Source organism: Cydia splendana, chromosome 20 (assembly GCF_910591565.1).
Source record: "Cydia splendana chromosome 20, ilCydSple1.2, whole genome shotgun sequence".
NCBI classification, from domain to species: Eukaryota; Metazoa; Arthropoda; class Insecta; order Lepidoptera; family Tortricidae; genus Cydia; species Cydia splendana.
This window is the reverse complement of record NC_085979.1, coordinates 4,546,740-4,566,128: the sequence shown is the minus strand read 5'-3', so window position 1 is coordinate 4,566,128 and position 19,389 is coordinate 4,546,740. Positions and strand designations below refer to the sequence as shown.

Here is a 19,389-nt window from a genome sequence, read left to right as displayed (position 1 = left end):
CGTGATTTTTGACCGAAGTTAAGCAACGTCGGGCGGGGTCAGTACTTGGATGGGTGACCGTTTTTTTTTTTTTGCTGTTTTTTGCATTATGGTACGGAACCATTCGTGCGCGAGCCCGACTCGCACTTGCCCGGTTTTTTTCTTTTCGTGTGGGATTCGTCTAAGTACTTACGATTGAAATCTTCCATCGCAAAACTTTCAGTGCGACCCTAAGGTCACATCTACACTGCCGGCCTAGCCAGGGGGTGTCACTACGCAGTTTAGGTACATTTGGCCGGCGGGCCTCCCGGGCAGGGCAGGCGTATGGCAGTGGGCTGCCGCTCGACCGCACGATAATCGTATCACGTGGCGCTCGCGCAATGAAGATTCACGGTTCGTGCGCGGTTATAAGTTTCAATTTTGTTGCAGGCGGCGAGTATAGGTATAATTTTATACCTAAATCTGACTTTTGTGAAGGAGTGAATTTTCTGTACGGTAGTACTATTAGTTATTCTGTGGCCTAGCCAAGGTGACAATCGCTATCGCTACGACAACGAAACGCTTTGTTTCGCTATCACTCTTCCATATTAGTGCGACAGTGACTGCTGCGTTTCGATCGCTACGGAGCGTAAGCGATTGGCATGTTGGCTACGCGGCCAGGTCTGCTGGATTCTAGTCGCGTGCGCATAAGGCAAGGTCTGTAGCCTGGTCGAATGGGGACATGCTATTAAGCAACTGATGTCAGGTAAGGTCCGAGGGTAAGGTACTATTGCAACGTTTCATGCCTACCAATCAAAACCAAAATATTACTTTTAGTAGGAGATCCCACATATATGGTCGACTTCACCAATCTGTCTGACGGATGAAACTATGAACATATGAAAGAAAATATGTTCCAGAACATAAATAAATAGGGTTGCCTAAAGAAATATGGTCAAGGCTATATTTAAGAAATTTTTGAAAAAAAAAATGTTTTCGGTAATTTTCACCGATTTTTGAATATTTTAGGAAATAATCGCCTCGAAAGAAACAAAATGTACGTGAGATTTTTTTTTTCGTGTCTACCCTATGGTGTAGGATGTTGTTGAAAAGGTCTTTCAAAATGAATAGGGGTTTTAGGAGAACATTTTTTGATAAAGTGAATATTTTCGGAAATAATCGCTTTGAAAGAAACAAAATGTGTGTGACAATTTTTTTATTGTTTCAACTTTATAGTGTGGGAAGTCGTTGGATAGGCCTTTCAAAATAAATAGGGGTCTTTAAACAATATGTCTTGATATAGTGAATCATTTCGGAAATAATCGTTTAGAAAAAAAAAAAAGGTTTTTCCTTCTAACTTTTGAACCATGTGTCCAAAAAATAAAAGTAAATTCCACCAAAAAAATAAAAGAAAAATGGCTCGACGACATTGTGGCTACAGCCGGGCAAGACTGGTCACAGAAGGCAAAGGACAGGAAAAACTGGCTGAATCTGGAGGATGCCTTCACCCGAAGAGGGGTCTCTACAAAATAATAATATATTTTTTTAACTAATCAAAACATTTTTTAAACTTTTTATGTACCATGTAGAGAATTAATAAAGGTTTTTTATTTATTTTTTATTTTTAATGTTCCCATCCCCCCACCGCAAAAATAAATACGCAAATAAATATAACAAACCACCACCAAAAGAACAATACTCGACACGTGTTTCGCCTCTCTACGAGGCATCTTCAGGAGCAGATGTTGACGGTCTGACGCCCGGTTTCCGTTGCCGGGTAAGGTGGTGGTACTGGTGCTCGAGGTGGTCTCAGTACATGTCATCTTGAAACTTAAGTCAATGTCAATAGAGGTGACAACAGCATAGCTGGGCATTAACTCGTTAATCCGTTAATCGTTAATTAACGAAGTTAAGTTTTCGAGTAACGGATTAACTTTTAAGTTAACTTTCAAAACCTGTAACGGACTTGTTAACTTTTCTTAAGTCCGTTAATCGTTAATACCTAAGTACCTACTCACACCAAGGCCGCGCGCTGCCTCAAATATAACACTAGTATACCATCGAGTGCTGCCGTGGAACGCCTGTTTTCGGCGGGAAAAGATATTTTTTCTCCAAAACGGGCGTCGCTATCAGACGACAATTTTAATATGCTCATGTTCATGAAGGGGCACATGCACCTTATGGCAGATGCTAGCGAATGATATTTTTATTGGCTATGCTATTATTAATTAGTAATGATTACCATGTTAATTAGTAGATTAGTCTTTAATAAAAATCAAAATTTATGATTATTTCTCCTAGTTTTATTTCTTATTGCGTATATTTACGATTTCGAGTTAACGATTAACGATTAACTTTAACTTCCGTTAAAACTTTTGAAAAGTAACGTTTTAACGTTTAACGAAGTTAACTTTTTATTTAACGGATTAACGATTAACGAAGTTAACTTTTTGATTAACGGTGCCCAGCTCTGGACAACAGGGTGTCATCTATTGGGCATTAGCATGTCGAGCACTAGTACCACCACCTTACTTACCTACTTCATAAAATAACCGTAAATTATTAAAACAATCACAACTTAAAATTCACCCATTCACGGTTACAAGATATTTATGTATGAATCTTCGACTCAATGATGGCTGTGGGTGGCAGCTTACCATACAATGGGGTAATCAAATCGTATTGCCGACCCATTTCGATAAAACACTTGAGCTATGGGTAGTTAAAATCAGCAAAAGCCTAATCTTGGATTAGTTATTATTTTTTAAAAGAACGTTTCTGAGAACACAAAAATGTCTGGAGTTAGACCAAGTCTTTGCCAACTCTGCAACGATTTTGAATTTTTGATAGCAAGTTTGACGTTTAAAATAACACTTGCACTACGTGTGCTATCAAAATAGTTGCAGACTTCTCTTGGTTCAACTGTACAAGTTTTGAATTTACCCATGGTCAAAATATGTGTGTAGTTGTTTTCACTTTCATTTTACACACTTCCATAGATTTTCTGAAGTACCTATAAGAATGTTATGATCGACAAATAACATACAGATGTTGTGTGTTGATAATGTAACTTTTCTTGTTCATTATGTATACCTACTAGTTACAGCAGGTTAAGATATTTGAGACATGATTTTCCGTTCTTTGACCGTTTCTATTATATGGCAAAAATGGCCATTTCTTCATCATCATATCATATGGGCCTCGTCAATCTCGTCATCTCTTCTAGTAGGTACGCCTCCCGTCCTGGTCTTGAACTAATCTCATTTTTTTTTTCTTATTATAGATGGAATTTACTTTTAATTTACTTTAAGGAGGCGATGAGGCTTGAACCGTATATTTTTTTTAAATCTTGTCCGTTAAAGGGTTACGGCGTATAAAGTTTCTAGCAAAGTTGGTTAGGATTTTGCTGATTTAAACTTACCGTGGCTCTAGTACAGATAGAGGCACGAGAGAAATAACCACAGAAGGTCGATTACGATACTACTTAATTACAAATTAGAATTATAAAATGGAGTTGGGTATAATTGCTTTCTGATAAGGCATTGACATTCCATAAATATGGCCCTGAATTTCACTGCCACGTTGATTTAATCTTGTCTTTGTATAGGCCCCGTGCATGAACTAATTACGATACAAGTGCGTAAAGTAGGAAATTTGCAACGAGTGGCGATAAATTGAAAGGGAGTGCTTTAAATCGACACGAGTTGCGAATTACCATTTCGCACGTGTATTGTACAACGTTTTACAGTACATATGGCCCTTTAAATTTTTGACATAGGCACGTATTTTCTTTCAATCCCGCCCTAGGGCGGTAAAGTAGCACCATATGTACTGTAAAAAAACTTTTTCATCACACTCGCTCAGCAAATGTGGAATTTCATGCAGGCTTAGCGGGAGTAATAGAAAAAGCGTTTTCCCTAGGGAGTAATGATGTACCATAGTTAACAGTTTTTTGTCTTTATACTTCATTTTTGTATCGCAAGTGTGATGAAAAACATTGTGTGTAACTCGGGGCGTAATAATATTGCAAACTCGAGTCTATAAATCGCTCGACTTAACTTACTCTCGTTTGCAATATTTAACTTACGCCCCATGTTGCACAATGTACTATTTTCTGTCTGTATGACCCTTGAGAGTAGCCCTCTGTATAGTTTGTGTGCCTACTGATACTGGCAAGTTTATCACCAACAATCGATTTTATGACGCGTTGGATCGCAAAACGTTTAATAGGATTCAGGTCCATTCCATACAATACAATCGGTTTTCAATTCACACGGGAAACCATTTTACAGCAAATACTGGGCGTACAGTTCTAGTGTCCTTTTATGAACTGTGTACTCTGTAACTTTTGTTTACTTTTAAACAAATAATTAGTACATTTTCGGGTAGTTATAACATTTATTGATTAACCAATCAAATACAAAACCATAGTCTAATAAAACATGGTCTTCCATTCCCAGAGTGACACGGGCCTACGTCACAACAACATGGCCGCTATATATAGCGCTATCGCATATTATCATATAGCGCTGTCGCATGATGACGTAGGCCCGTGTCAGTTAGGTGACCTAGAAAAGACGGGAATGGAGTACCAGGCGGAGTATATTATTATACACTGAAAAAATAGTTTCGTTGATTTTACGAAATTTTTACGAAATTTATGGGTTGAATTGGGACCTACACACAAATATTGTTGAATTTACCAAACATACTTTGGTTGACTTTTTACAAAACTACTTTAGTAAATTGAATTAACAAAACTACTTTAGTAAAGAACTTTTTACAAAACTACTTTAGTAAAGAACTTTTTACAAAACTAGTTTAGTAATTTAGTACGTTTGACAAAATATATTTCGTAAATTTTACGGACTTAGTATTGTACTTTTAACGAAATTGATTTCGTAATTCTCCAAAAGTTTTTGTATGCTTCACTAAATTACTGTCGTAGCGTGTACGAATTTACTTTCGTAATAATTAATACATTTCTTTAATATGTATGACGTACATAACTTTGATAGATACCACTAAACGTCTTGCGTGGAATCAATTAATTTGCTTTCGTAATTATTACTAATTTCTGTAGTATGTATGACCACTAAACTTTGATAGATATCACTAAACTGCTTTAGTGGAATTAAGTAATACACTTATGTAATAGTTACTAAATTTCTTTATTATGTATGGCGTACTGAACTTTCGTAGATATCACTAAACTTCTTTAGTGGAATCAAGTAATATACTATTGTAATAATTACTAAGTTTCTTTCGTATGTATGACGCACTGAAGTTTCGTAGATATCACTAAACTTCTTTAGTGGAATCAAGTAATATACTTTTGTAATAATTACTAAGTTTCTTTCGTATGTATGACGCACTGAAGTTTCGTAGATATCACTAAACTTCTTTAGTGGAATCAAGTAATATACTATTGTAATAATTACTAAGTTTCTTTCGTATGTATGACGCACTGAAGTTTCGTAGATATCACTAAACTTCTTTAGTGGAATCAAGTAATATACTTTTGTAATAATTACTAAGTTTCTTTCGTATGTATGACGCACTGAAGTTTCGTAGATATCACTAAATTAAGGAATGTATAGTTTACGAAACTTACTTAGGTTAATTCTACTAAACAACTCTAGTAAAATATACTACTTACCTTTGTATATTTTACCTGGTTTATCTGAGTAAATTCTACTAAAGCGCTTTCGCATAGTTTACTGCAACTGATTTTGTACGATTTACTAAACTAACTTTGTAATTTTTACTATTTTACTTAGGTGCAATTTACAAAATATCTCTAATAAATTATACTAAACGGCTTTTGTGGATTTTAATAGTTTACTTGCGTACAAATTACGAAACATGATTTTGTTACATCAAACTACTATATTTCGTATATTATGCCAATATTAATTTAGTAAGAAATACTAAATTATATTAGTACAATATACAAATTAGAATGCATTACAGATCCAATAACCGTTACATGACTCCATGCCATAATATATAAATTATAATATATAGTGGTTTTATGGCATGGGGTCATGTAATGGGACGGTTATTGGATCTGTAATGCATTTTAATTTGTATATAATACTAATATAATTTAATATTTCTTACTAAATTAATATTGGCATAAAATAATTATGATCACAATCGTTTTAAAACCAATAATTATGAAGCAATTGCATAAATAGAAACAAAACTTATCATTAAAATGTAAACACTTAAAATGGTATCAAAGCGAATAAAAAAGCTACTTAATCCAATTCACCACAATGTACAATATACCAAAAAAATAACAAAAGCCACTTAGTTAGATTTATAAAAGTATACAGAGTAAATTGGCACACAATAACAATATTACATGTATAACTAGAATCTATGTATCTAGGTCCTAGATGTATAGCAAAAAGTAATTTACTTTGTAAATCGTGTAACTGTGCATAACTTGGCTTTGAAACATCGTGTAACCTTAAAATAGGCATTCGGCCTTCGGCTCGTTTCATAAAATTATGCACAGTTGCATATACCTACACAACGACATATGACAAGGTCTATCACATCTGAAATAACAGGGTGAAGGAGAAAATAAACAACAAAATATTGAGAATTTAAAAAAAATATGTATTTTACTCTCGTGGCATTACAAAAATTTGGGTTTGATATTTAAACGTATTACATGTATGTATATACGCATAATCATGATAATAATAATTTGGCTTAAATTATTAATCTCTTCTAATTAAGACGAAACACTACAAACATATGTACAATGTACGTAACATAACACTCAAGAACAAAAAATTGGGCTATTCATATCAATAATGGGTTTGTATACAGGGAGACTACAGCGCGTGAGCCTAGTACTGGTACTAGAGTGTATGCTCGACTGAACCAGGTTCCCCATACAAACGTAGTTTGGTCCTCATTTGAAAACGGCAACTTTGTAAACACAATGGGATCTGCCACATCTAGGTCGTAAATTAGCTTCTGTTGCTTGAAATTATAATTAAAAAAAATAGAGCAATTTTTTGAGTTTAAGGTCTTTTATGAAAAACTTTATGCTCGTTCTATTTTTTCTCTTATAATTTCTAGCTAGAAGTATATTCCGACCTAGACCGTTTAAAAAGAGAACCAAACTATGTTTGTATGGGGAACCGGGTTCAGTTGAGCCTACTGCGGACTGGTACTGAGGATTTTTATATATTGATCTTGTTTTTTCCATAAATAACAAATTACACTAACGAAAATTCACATGCTGTAGTCTACTCGTAAGCGAACCTAGAACCTATCGTCTAGTACAAGTAATAGATAAAAAAAATAGATTAAAATTATATGTTATATTAATGAGATGGTAGAATTATGGTAATATCTAAAAAGGTTGTGGGTGAATTTATATTACAAAAATCTAAGTATCGAACACATGAAGCAAATTTACATTGTTACTAGACTATTATCCCTATAGTCAAAACACAAAAATTCTTAAGTCCTTGAAAGATGCTCAATTAGTCAGTCAGATCTGATATAAAGCAATAGACGGAAGAAATTTTCTTGTCATTTTTGGTGTGCAAGTTATAAAAATATTTTTGGATAAATGACGTATGGTCATACTTAAACATTCTAGCGGGTATTGAACGTTGGTTACGTGAATTACTTTGAAACACACGTCGACGGCTTTTAGCAGTTGATCTACCTTGTAGAGAACTGACTCAACCGCTACGTAAAAATCCTTCAAGTCCTTGCTCGTTGGTCCGACGGCAATCACCAGCGGTTGGAAGGTGGTTCCTCTGGATAGATGCATTTTCTGGCATTGCTCCAGTTTATTTTTGATTTCACTCTGGTTCTGTAACAAACACAAATACTCGTATTATACGGGGTGTTTGGTGCACCGTTTCCTAAAATAGCGGATAGGTGTGGTCGACATTTGCTACCTTTTGCTTCTGGTCTGGATCCATTTATCCAAAATGTCTACCCATGGTTCTTTGTTAAATTTCAACCATAACTTGTGTTCTTCTGCCTCTTCTGGTGAAATATCAGTACTGGATCCTGATTATAAACAAATATACACATTACCCACATGATCAACAAATGATACAATACACAACAAATAAGGTGATAGAAGAATGTAATTTTATTCATGTACAGTCGACGTCAAAGATTAGCTCCTCCTTAATCCTTTGTAATAAGGTGCAAAAGTGTAAACATATCTTTAACGTCGACTCGTATGCCCATGACATCGAACCTCTATGAATACACACGTCACGCCTACCTGGAATGGTATCTTCGTTATTATCGGAACTGGTGGGTAGTCGTGTTACTACTCCACTTTTCCTTAATACTCTTAGCTGATTACGGTAGCGAGTAGGTAGTTTCGCTTGTGCGGGAATATAAGTTTTTTCTCCAACTTTCCGACTGGGGATGTAATATGTCTCCTGTAATTTTAACAGTTTACGTTACGTCGATTGTTACAATGTCTAAATTAAATAAGTTTATATATATAATACAGTAAAATTATACATTTTGCGTTTGCGGCAAATCCGGTAGTTCTGATTTTTTGCAGGCTTGTTTATGATGTTGGCCCAATGAATAATCCAAGTTTGTGACCTCGAGCGCCGAACGCAACTTTGTCAAAAATCTAATTAACCGCATTTTTTTAGGTTTGGGCGATTATAACCCTGTAGTACTAGTTTTTGATAGTAACTTCCTAGGGCGTTTTTAAAGTAGACTAAATTTGCTACAATAAGACACTAAAATTGTCTCTGTACATCTAATATTTTCCGAGATAAAGCCTTTCAAAAGTTTATAATTTTACGTCAGTTCTTAGCTATAATATAAGGGTTAGATTGGTAATTTATATGGAATTCATCACCGGCACGTTCTACAATTACCTGCCTAACCCTTATATTACACCTAAGAACTGATGTAAAATTATAAAATTTTGAAAGGCTTTATCTCGGAAAATATTAGATGTACAGAGACAAATCTAGTGTCTTATTGTAGCAAATTTAGTCTACTTTAAAAACGCCCTAGGAAGTTACTACCAAAAACTAGTACTTTAGGGTTATAATCGCCCAAATCTAAAAAAAATTGCGGTTTATTCGATTTTTGACAAAGTTGCGTTCGGCGCTCGAAGTCACAAACTTGGATTATTCATTGGGCCAACATCATAAACAAGTCTGCAAAAAATCAGAACTACCGGATTTGACGCAAAAGAGCCAGGTTACAAAATTCGACAAAGTTACTGGATTAATACTGGGCCAAGCAAATCTTGTCAGTAGCAAACGGCGGCAAATTTGAAAATCGCGGGTTAGCAACACTGTGTTCGAATAATTCGAAAATCGCGTGTCATCTGTGTTTTATCTGTGGAATGTGGATGTCCTACTTTAGTTTGCTTTACATTGCTATTGACAAGATTTGCTTGACGCACTATAAATCAGTTATGCTGACAAAGCTATGCAGAATTTAAAATGGAGTTACCTAAGTACATTGAAAAAAAAAATTGTATCAGTATTTTCACTGATAAGAGATTCACTTTTTAGAGATAAGACCGCCTGTTGTTACCTAGGTAGTTTTTGGTCCAACAAATAAAGCTTGCTCTGCAGGTATGTGGTGCTGTGTTCCTGGTGGTAAGTACGGTCGCCAGAGGTCCAGAGGATGCGTTGTGTTAAGAGTGAGGGACCTGTATTTGTCTCTAGCTCTCAACACAAAGAATCCTCAAATCAATAAAAGCAGGCAGAGCGCTCGTGATTCTTCTGGAGTCGCAAGAGCTACGGTTTCTGCTGACCATAAGGCAGGCCGTGTGCTTTTCTTTGCCACCGTCGTACTAAAAAAAATGATTACTACTATTACGACTACAACTACTACTACTACTACTACTTATTGAAAAAGCTATATGACGCGTTTTAAGAGACCACCGCCGTGCTCACTAGCGCCTATATATAGGATGTCCCTTATATTGTGATTATGAGAAATTAACAACGCATACCCCCTAAACATATTTTGTTTAGGTACCCCAAAACACTCTAGAAAAAAGTTTCAGGCCATTCCTGTAACTGTAACCCGTGCTGACTTTTACCCGATTTTCCCATACAAATAAATAAATAGGGACATTACTACACAAATTGACTAAGACCCATGGTAAGCTCAATAAGGCTTGTACAATATAAGCCTTATTGAGCTTGGATGGGTACTTAGACAACGATATACAGTGTGGAAAGATAAGTCGGGCCCTGGAGGGAACCGACCTTAAATCCTTAAGCTGGCTCATTTTACTTAAAGGAGACATTCCTTTATTTTTAAAAAGAAACAAAACTGCATTCAAAGATTTTCTAAAACTCGCTTGCCTCGCCCGGGACTCGAACCGACTAAAATATCCAAAAAATAAATACTCGCAATTGTATTCTACTAATCGATACAGTTACTGTTAATGATAACATTTCTCTAAGAAATATTAGGTCTTACACTCGTCTGTCATACAAAATATCCATAAAATCTAATATTTAGTACTCAAGATTTTTTTAGACAAGCCAAATTGAAGAAAACAAGAAAAATCTTTGAATGCAGTTTTGTTTCTTTATAAAAATAAAGGAATGTCTCCTTTAAGTAAAATGAGCCAGCTTAAGAATTTAAGGTAGTTTCCCTCCAGGGCCCGACTTATCTTTCCACACTGTATATAATATACAGGGTGTCCCTAGCCATTGGACAAAGCCAAAATGTACATATGCATTAGGGTATTTAGAACCAGTATACAAAGTATCATAACAATCGGTGTAGCTGTTACGAAAAAATTAACAAATTACGATTTTTTTACTTTGGAGCAACCTGTATGTGTTAGTAGCTCCTGAGGTAATAAATAGTATGAAACCTTCTTCGATCGTTTTGATTATCTTTTTTATTTATGACATTAATAAGATTCTGACTTTTGACAAATGTCATCATTGCCGCACATTTTCAAACAAGTTGTCAAAAGCACTGCCAATGATTAATACAGTATGTTTCTTTTTGTTGTCGATTATTGGAAATAACTTTTGTTTGATAATTTATATTTTTAACTTTTGTTCTAATTAAAAAAATATTACCATTAGAGCATTTCTGAGAAGTAACCCTACGTGGGATTTCAGGGTTTGTCCAATGGCTAAGGTCACCCTGTATAAATATTTATAAATACTTTAATACATAGAAAACACCCATGACTCAGGAACAAATATCTGTGCTCATCACACGAATAAATGCCCTTACCAGGATTTGAACCTGGGGCCATGCATCGGCTTCATAGGCAGGGTCACTACCCCACTATTATAAAAAAAAATCTCGTTGCAAACCTAAAAACCAACTCTAACTGTTAGAGTTACACGAATGGCCTGATATTTTTGTTGAGTATTTTTGGGTAAAAAATATAATATATATGCTATGCTACTGAAAGTCTACTGTCTAACTGTCTAAATGTTGATATTTGACTTGACTTACCTACTTTGTACCATAAAATAAAATGGCTACAAATATAATGACCACCAAAAAATACTTTGGTACCCTAAATAAAAAAATCATGCTTACCAAAAAAAATTACTGAACACCAAAAAAATAACGCCTAAAAATACAAAAGTACCACCATTTTAATTACGACTGCACTTCAAATTGTATTCAAATACCAAATATATTGAATGATCACCAAAAATCATTAATGATCACCAAATCTTGAAGACTAAATTAATGCGATATTTTCACCTACTATGATTACCACTATGATTACCAAAAAATTTATACATATTACCAAATAAAGTAAACTGATGCCAGCATTACTAGCCCCTCCCGCTCAACCCCCCGTACCCCGCACCGCATACCTACCTTACCTAATCTACTTTCCTAGTAGCATTTCGTTATGCTACTAGCAAAGTAAGTCAAACTGCTATCAGTTAAGTGGGTTAGGTTAGCACTGCGACCCTTACAGAAACGAAATGGTACTAGAAAAGTAGGTTAGGTTAGGTTTGAACTGCGACCTTTACAGAAACGAAATGCTACTATAAAAGTGGGTTAGGTTAGGTTAGAACTGCGATCCTCACAGAACCGAAATGCTACTAAAAAGTGGGCTAGGTTAAGTTTTAACTGCTACCCATACAGATACGAAATGCTACTAGAAAAGTGGGTTAGGTTAGGTTTGAGCTGCGACCCATACAGAAACGAAATGCTATCATAAAAGTGGGTTAGGTTAGGTTTGAACTGCGACCCTTACAGAAACCAAATGCTACTACAAAAGTGGGATAGGTTAGGTTTGAACTGCGACCCTTACAGAAAAGAAATGCTACTAGAAAAGTGGGTTAGGTTAGGTTTGAACTGCGACCCTTGCAGAAAAGAAATGCTACTAGAAAAGTGGGTTAGGTTAGGTTTGAACTGCGACCCTTACAAAAAAGAAATGCTACTAGAAAAGTGGGTTAGGTTAGGTTTGAACTGCGACCCTTACAGAAAAAAATGCTACTAGAGAAGTGGGTTAGGTTAGGTTTGAACTGCGACCCATACAGAAACGAAATGCTACTAGAATAGTGGGTTAGGTTAGGTTTGAACTGCGAACCTTGCAGAAAAGAAATGCTACTAGAGTGGTGGGTTAGGTTTGAACTGCGACCCTTGCAGAAAAGAAATGCTACTAGAAAAGTGGGTTAGGTTAGGTTAGGTTTGAACTGCGACCCTTACAGAAACGAAATGCTACTAGAAAAGTGGGTTAGGTTAGGTTAGGTTTGAACTGCGACCCTTACAGAAACGAAATGCTACTAGAAAAGTGGGTTAGGTTAGGTTAGAACTGCGACTGTTACAGAAATAAAATGCTACTGGAAAAAGGTGATGAAGTGGATTAATTAATTTAATAGGATAACGGTAATTATATTAAATATTTGCACATTTTTAATTAAAATGTGGTTACAATTTTGGTGGTCATTTACTATTTTTGGGTTTATCATTTATTTTGGAGTCATTTGCTTTAATATGATATCAAGATTTAAAAATTTGATTATAATTTTACATTAAAATGGAGTTCTAATTTTGGTGGTCAATGTCATTTACTATTTTTGGGTTTACAATGATTATTTTGGTGTCATTTTCTTTAATAGGATAGCAAGATGTAAAAATTTGGTTATCAGTTCACATTAAAATGGGGTTTGAAATTTGGTAATCATTTAGTATTTTTGGGTTAATAATAATTAGTTTGGTGTCATTTCCTTTAAAAGGATAGTAAAGTGTAATAAAATTGGTAATCATTTCACATTAAAATGGTGTTATAATTTTGGTGATCATTCATTATTTTAGGGTGGTAAAATAGATTTTTTTGGTATTAAATTTTACTAAATCTGGTGATCAGTTAAATAGCAGCCAAATAAAATCAATGTCTATTATGTAAAATCATGCCATACGATTAAATAAATAAAAATACATTTTGGGGGTATGCGTTATTAATTTCTCAAAATCGCAATATAAGGGACACCCTAATACCAGTGTCAAAGAAAAATTGGCCTTTCACCTAAAGAATTTGCCCGAAATATAAACATTATTGCAAAGAGTTTCAAAGTCTACAGTATACCTATAGCATCAAATCCTCCATAGCCGGTTGATTGTGGTCGACCGGACGTGGTTAAGCGCCCTCTCCATTCCCAGAGTGTGTCACAAAATTTTACTTTTAGTTTGCTACGTACTACTAATAGTAATCTACTGTACTTCTACCAACAAAAAAAACTAAAAACCTTGCATTCCGAGGGAAACAGCATTACTATTTGATCGGACAATACATCAAAGTCTTGACTGGTCATTTTATTGTAACGTTTGATGTAATATTCTACTACGGTTCGAACTATACTTGGTCAAGCAGATCTTGTCAGTAGAAAAAGGCGGCAAATTTGAAAAATGTAGGCGCGAAGGGATATGGTCTCATAGAAAATTTGAATTTCGCGCCTTTTTCTACTGACAAGATTTGCTTGACCATCTATAGTTGGTTCCTTAATGCATTATCTAGGGGCTTGTTTGCAGATGCAGATGCAAGACACAGTTCACCACAATTAGTTGTTGTTAGGATTTGTTTCAAATCAATTTGTACCTAATATTGAAATAAAAAAAAAGATTAAAAAGGAAGAAGAGATAAACATATAGTAGACTTAAATTAAAAAGCATAAAAACTTACAGGAGATTTCTCTACGCAACGGTCGCTTACTCCAGAGGTACTTGAACTTGATGACAAGCTTGGCACCATCAAATCACCATTAATTGAATCTGTATCTTCAGATGCAGTGTCCTGCAAAAACAAATGGGCAAGTACGAGTTAGACCTAATAATATACTGCGCCAGGTACTACACTCTGAGGCATAAGAGTTCTTTTTGTACCTTTTTGGTACGGAACCCTAAGAATAGACGAGTGTACGTTTTCAGCTTCTCTATGACCATTCCCATCCTCAACACAAGTAGCTGGTCATCATGAGACCCTCATTTAAGTAGTGAGTGGTGTCAGGCGTGTCTCACTCCGCGATTTCGTCGCTTTGCTACAGGTAGCTAAAAGTACATCCGTTCGGCCCCAATTTTGGGGTTTGCCATAAGCCGCGCGTGGCGCTGTCGCTACCTAGCGGCCATATCTGTGCTGATCATAACAGACGCGTTATGTTAGAGAGTGATTCTTCTGTACTTAGTACTATTATTTATTCTGTGGTGAGAAAATGATACCAACGACATATGTAACTTCGTATAAGATGAATAAAGTCTAAGAAAAAAACGTGCCTCGGAAATCAAGAAAAAGTCCTTCTCGGATAGATGGCGCACACACCTTTAGCCTATGCTCGGCTAGATGGCGTGACGACACCGTTCCATATTTAACAATTTTAACACATAGATATCAGTGAATGAACATGGGTCAAAATGATATAAAAATAATAAAATCATTTCTCCATATACATAAATATAAATCTTTTTGATAATTTTATACATTTTCATTTTGAGTTTTAGTCGGGTGTTGATAGATGGCAGTAAATTTACTGTGACTACAAAATTTACTATGACAGGACCCCTCTATACTATCTATTCTCTTTGATGATACTAAAACGAATAGAAACCAAAATTTGAAATTCTTAGCTTCAATACTGACTAAAATCCTGTCACTAGTTTCAATGAACGCTGAATATCATGGAGATGACTGCTCTTACTTCCACTAAACATAGCTGACAACCGTCTCCGGTAGGTACATTCAATTTAAAAAATCAGACAAATCTGTTCACTCGCTTGGGTGCTATGATGCCACAGCGAGATACACAAAAATACATGACTGTTAAACTTATAAGATCAAAAATCCGAGTAAGGGTGAGCATCCACCAGAGATATGCGAACCTGTGTTTCCATCCATACAAAGTGACACAGTGTGCCAGGTGTCAGTGTCAGATATATGAAAACACAGCTTCTCACATGGTGCCTTATCTGTAACTATGCGGCCTGACATACATACAGTACAGTCGTTAGAAATACATGCACGGACAAAGTGCCCAAAAATATGTCAACACGCCTTAATAAAGTAGTTGCATAAGGTTGCTCAGAGGTTTTTGAACCTTTGGGATCGTACTTATACATATGAACCTGATAATACAAGTATATTTCATTGACTTGGAACCCCCAATGCGCGAGTCGGACTCGTCCTTAGCAGGTTTTTTTATAACACACAGGCCTCTTTATAGAATGCCTCTATGCAAATCATTTCAACACGGCAAAATAACACTCGAGTAGGTTTACTTTACTTACATGGATTATTTGATGTAGTTTCTCGAGCCCAGTCTTGAATAATATTATCTCCTTTATATTTGGAATCAACTCTTTCAGCTCGGGATCCTGAATTTTTTCCATAAGTTTAAAACTTATGCCATTATCTGAAAGATAAAACAAGCGAAGCCATTTTAGTTAGGTACTTACTTAGATAAATAGTGTAGGACTTTCTTAAGTTGAGTTTCGTAGAATTAAATTTCCTGTTTTGTAAACCCCAAAAGACGCACAAAATGGCGGCCAAATAGACTAGCGGTTGGCGGTTGGTGTGACAAATCACTTTTTGCATGGCAAATTCTTGTGGACAAAACTCTTATGATTCCGCTATACAAAATTATAATACTATAGGAAAATAAGCTTTATGCAGTGAAGAAACATGATCGTCATGAAGTCATGACATCTCGGGCATGACAAGTTTAATCCAGAATTTGTACATTTGAGACTAAGTAAAATCAAGTAAAATTAAACTCAAAAAAGGACCCTGCATTATAAAAAAGAGAATTGAAATAGGTACCTACAATACATTGATCACTCTTAATAAATAATTAGGTAAATACGGTATAATGATGCAATATAATATATGCAAGACTTACCAGCAAAATTATTGATGGTGCTTTTCGATAAACCCCATTCTTCCAAATACTGGAGTCCTAAACTTAGGCTGTCTTCATCTTCTTCAGATGCCATTTTCACGCACAGTAAAACACTCCTCTTTTACTTTAAAAGATTATTACAGACAAAATACGGACAGTAATACGACAGAACTCGTACCAACGCGGATGCAAAATGGCCGTTGTCGACTTGTCGCTGACTGGCGTCTGCGCGTCTGCGCCAGCGCCGCCAATGTTGCCAGGGTAGCCCCAAATTGCACGACTTCACCCGAAAAAAATCACTTTAGGGTCAGACCAAATGAGCTTTGCAAAATCGTTTAAATATTCGTTGTGTTTTGTGATGAACGGGAAAAACATGGTGAAACCTTACAAAACCGGCGTGCAGGAGTTATTTTCCCGCATGAGGAATAATTTTACACTAGTAAAAAATCAGCACGCAGCGATTCAAGCTCAAAAACGACAATGTTTACAAAATTTGTAGTTGATGACGGGTAAGTGGAATGAAACATCTTAATACTTGCACCATATGTAGATAATATAATATTGGTTTAGTTAGATTAAGGTTTCACAGCAAATTGAACACACCTAATAGGTGTAGGCATACTTATCTTATGAACTTCCTCTAACATTTCGAGAAACTCATTGGTACGAGCTGTGTTTCGAGCTCGAACCCATAATCTCCATGCGTATGCTTACGGCATGGGTACCTACTAGTTAAAGCTTAAATTTATTTTGAATGTATGTTTATTGTTTTAATGGTTTATTTCGTTTTTCCGAAAATCGAAGTTCGCAAATTGCGGGCAATTTCTCTATCAATATAATTACGCCTTAATGGGATTAAAAGAGAAAGATGCCCGCAATTTGCCAACTTCGGCGTTTGCGGTAGGCCCTCTGTACCTATTTACCATTTTTGGTATTATACATAATTTATACATAAATTTATTAAATACATGTTCGCATCACTTTGACTTATATTAGAATAGGTAGGTTAAAGAACTCTTCCTAACTATAATATACTATAATATATAACATTTTTAATTTATTCTTAAAGCCCGCGGTGGTAGCTGCTTTTCTAATACTATCGAGCAAGCGATTGTACACATTTGGCGAGTCACATGTCACATGCCAAATGTCACATTCTCCCAATATTATTTATCAACATTAGTAGATGTAAGTATACATATTATTAGTGACATTTATTGTTGGAATTAAATTTATTTAACCATAATGCACAGCTTACATTTTTCATAGACGGTAAATAAATTTCACAAGTATCAAGACTATTTAATCCATTTTCTGTGGTTGTGGTTTGTCACCAGTTTGTCACATACTGATTTCTAAAAACTACTTTTCATCTAGCGCTACCGACTTTCTGTGGCCTGACTCTAGTAGTAGTTAATATTTTCACTTTACACTACTTTATCTGCAGTATTGCGGGATAATAATAAGCGGTGTAGATACCTAGCACTGGCAACACTGCTGGGCGGGGCGGGAATCGGGAATGAGCGTGAGTATTGTCCCGTGTGCGCACGCTTGTTAACATATCTCGCCATCTCACTCATTCACTCGCGGCCAACGCATTACTAAAGTCAAATTTGTATAATTTACAAAACATTTTGGGTTAATTTTAATAGTCTACTTTGGTAAGTAGGTACCTAATTGCGCAATACACATTATACAGTTACAATTTCCAGTAAATACCTACACATATATAGAATCCAAATATTCCAAATGCTCTTTTAATAGCTTCTTCGAGTTTGTCTATTAGGTATATATTAGGTATAAATAAATAAATACTTATTACGAAAGCGACTGCTATCTGACCTTCCAACTCACAGGGGAAACTAGGCCTTATCGGTATTAGGTCCGGTTTCCTTACGATGTTTTTCTTCACCGAAAAGCAATTTACACGGCCAGCTGGGTAGGTATGCTTATTCTATTTTAAGCTTTTTGTCTAGTCTAGACCATCATTCAAGCTTTCTAATATTAATAATAAAGACTCGGCCGTAATTCGGTAACAATTTATCTTCACCTTCATGCCAAAATTTCGTACAACTAATGGAAATTTAATAAGAGGGCCCGTTACAAATTTAAGCGCTTAATATTAGAGCTACCAAGGAAAGAGGGTAGGGCAGGATGCCCCGGTTGTGGCCACTGTGTCGGTTTTGGCCATTTTCAACTATATTACTTAACCCTTTTCTTGGCAAGGACAAAATATCTTCAATGCTGTTTTTTTCTTAGTTTTTTGTCACCTTTTAGGCTTACTCAGCAACTAAAAAATACGGAAAAAAATCCATAGCTTTTCAGTTTCTTAAAAACGTATGTATCATATTTGATACAATGCAATGTCCTCGATGAAGTAGTTATGTATTTTGTAGAAAACAAATGTGGTTTTCGATATAAATAATACTACATCTTAGTTAACAGAAATCATCGTTTATCACTACTACGAGTATAAGGCAATTTAAGGTACCAGGTGGCCATTAAATCTTCAAAATACACGAAAATCGTCTATTGCCTAATCACCAGGCATTAAAATTTTCACATCGTGAAACTCCAACAAACATAACAAAAAGTCCTTACGTGCAAATGTAAAGCTAAACTAATAAATATTTTGAAAGACAAAACGATTGTAGAAGGGCATATTTCGCCATAAACATTTTTTTCCGCGGAACGGTCTGCGGCGTAGCAGTGTAGGCCTGATAGGCATATAATGATAAAACAATACTTAAATAGCTTCAAAGATCGAAATAACTAATAAAAATATAAAGGTTAAATATTTTATTACTACACGTTTTCGCCAAACCTTTAAAATGTATTCAAAAATAAAAATAATTAAAAGCTTTTATTTAGTTTCACCTGACCGTTGTCTGTCTGTCTGTCGGTCTGTAATCAAATCTTGCAAGTTAAATTTGATCCACTTTCCGGTTTCCGATTGAGCTGAAATTTTGCATGCATGTATAAATCGGATGACAATGCAATATTATGGTACCAACGAGCTGATCTGATGATGGAGACAGGAGGTGGCCATAGGAACTCTGTG

General features: G+C 35.5%; 1 protein-coding gene across 1 annotated transcript in view; it reads right to left on the bottom strand.

Moving 5' to 3' along the window:
* Positions 1 to 19,389, bottom strand: part of LOC134800831 (rhophilin-2-B) — a 196,179-nt gene that overhangs the window by 115,944 nt on the left and 60,846 nt on the right. The window lies entirely within an intron of this gene.